This window comes from Eumetopias jubatus, unplaced genomic scaffold, assembly GCF_037043125.1.
Source record: "Eumetopias jubatus isolate StellerSeaLion01/CBP00866 unplaced genomic scaffold, mEumJub1_p1.0 scaffold_6, whole genome shotgun sequence".
NCBI lineage: Eukaryota > Metazoa > Chordata > Mammalia > Carnivora > Otariidae > Eumetopias > Eumetopias jubatus.
This window is the reverse complement of record NW_028274812.1, coordinates 51,520,495-51,522,695: the sequence shown is the minus strand read 5'-3', so window position 1 is coordinate 51,522,695 and position 2,201 is coordinate 51,520,495. Positions and strand designations below refer to the sequence as shown.

The following is a 2,201-nucleotide window of genomic DNA, read 5'->3' as shown; positions in this document are numbered from 1 at the left end:
TTTTTTTAACTATTTACTGAACTATGGAGAATTATAGTGTAATTTTCCACTTCCAGTTGAACCATAAAGGTCTGGGTTTTTCCGAAAGATATGGATAAAAATTCTGTTAAGTTTGGCATTGCCTCAATAAAGTCTAATGCCTCTGAAAAATCAATTTGAGAAAAGATACCACATGTTGGCAAATCACGTGTGATAAAAGCTTTTATGAATCTCTCTTCCCTGATTATGAAGTCATCTTTAATTCAGTTCAATAAAACATTTAATTTTGTCTATATCTTCAGAGACAGAAATTTGCAGGTCAGCTTGTTCACAGAAAACATTTAGTAAATGGAAATATATGGCCTTTCTAATCATCATTTTAGGTTAATGAAGGTTGTATAAAAAATCTGTTTTATCTTTTCCTTATGAAATCTTTGGGATAATAGAATTAAATGTCTCTGCATTTAAAAAAAAATGGCCTATTCAGGAAACTCAAATTACTACCTGCATTAAGGATCTCCATTTTACATGCTTCTGAAGATGAGTTTTTTTTTTTTTGGCTTTGATCAGATCTTTATTAAAAATTAGCTGTCCAAAATGATTTGACTTTTAGAATAAACGTAAGTTTTTAGGCAGCAGGCTTCTCCGCAGTGGGTTTCTTTTCTGCAGGCTTGTCAGCTGCTGGTTTCTTGGTAGCTGCAGCCTTTTTCCCCACCACAGGTTTCTTCTGCTTCTTCACACCAACAGCCTTCTTTCCTTTCTTCCCTACCACAGGCTTCTTGCCTGGAACCCCCTTCTCATCTGATTTAGCTTCAAAGGCTGCTGCCACCTTATCCATCTGGAGTTTGTGATTCTTGGCCTGGCAAAGAATGGTATTCCGGCGCATGGTCTTTGCATATGGGTTTAGCTTCAACATGATTCTCAGGTTCTTCAGTGGATTCTTCTTCAGGACTCTGTGATGAATCTTCTTCCGTGGTGCTCGGAGGACTCTTTGGATCTCTGAACTTTTCAAGATTCCGCTAAGGTCTATATTAAGCATCTTATATATGGGAACGTTGTAGTTACTCTTGAGGGAGGCAGCCTTACGCCAAGTGCCATACAGATCGTCTAACTTGCAGAAAGCACTTTCAGTCCAAATGCAGAAACGTCCCACATGCCCACCAGGAGCAAGTTTCAAAATGTTCAGTTTGCTTACATTAAGTCAGGTAATTCCAGGGATGTTTCTGAAGGCCTTGATGATACCGCTGTCTTCACTGTAGATGATGCAGGGCCCCCTGCGCTGGATACGACAACAGTTTCTCATTCTGCCCTTGCCGGCTCTCATTCGCTGAGAGGCATAGACCTTTGTGATATCATTCCAGGCTTTAAGTTTCTTAAGAAGCAAAACAGCCTCCTTGGTCCTCTTATAGCCTTCAACTTTATCTTCAACCACCAAAGGAAGTTCAGGAGCTTCCTCAATATGATGACCTTTAGACATGACCAGCGCTGGTAAGGCTGAGGCAGCCTGGGCAGAGCAGATGGCATATTGCTTCTGTGTTGTGTTCACTCTGCGATGCCAACGGCGCCGGGTTTTGGTTGGTGCAAATACGCGGCCCCCATGACACATATTTCCAAAAGCACCCTGGCCAGAACGGTGGGTCCCTCTGCCTTGAACTCTGGGAATTCGAGCCACAGCTCTGCCAGTACCCCAAGACTCAGCACGGGTTTGATGACCTGCTAATTCACTGACAGCATATGGCTGTCTGTTTTGCGCAAGTTGGTGTGAACAAAGTTCACGATATCAGGTCGAATGGGAGCCTTGAACACAGCAGGCAGAGTAACATTTTTGCCAGATGATTCCCCCTTTTCGGAGTACACAGATATCAATGGATGAGCACATGGCCATCGCGGGGAGAGGAGAGGGCCACGCTCCAAGTTTATTATTCTTTTAAGTAAAACTTACAGGGTTTGGCAGCCTGGGGCTGCCAAGGGCTCATCTGGATCTGGGTTGGACCTGGCTGTCAGTGGAAACGTCCCACACTCACACTTGCCCAAGGGACTTCATGTACTCCAGGGAGCTAGGATCAATCCAGAACTATGGGAAACTATTCTTTAATAGTGGCACTAATCTCCACTTCATGCCCTGGGGTGTGGTATTTTGGATTCATGACCTCAGTCCATGGGGAGGGAGCCATCTCAAGGGTTTCCACTCAGCCATGCTTACTCTGAGAATTCTTAACCCG

General features: G+C 43.6%; 1 pseudogene; it reads right to left on the bottom strand.

The window, feature by feature from the left end:
- Nucleotides 1-607: 607 nt before the first annotated feature.
- Nucleotides 608-1,885, bottom strand: LOC114209934 (large ribosomal subunit protein uL4 pseudogene; annotated as a pseudogene).
- Nucleotides 1,886-2,201: the final 316 nt, after the last annotated feature.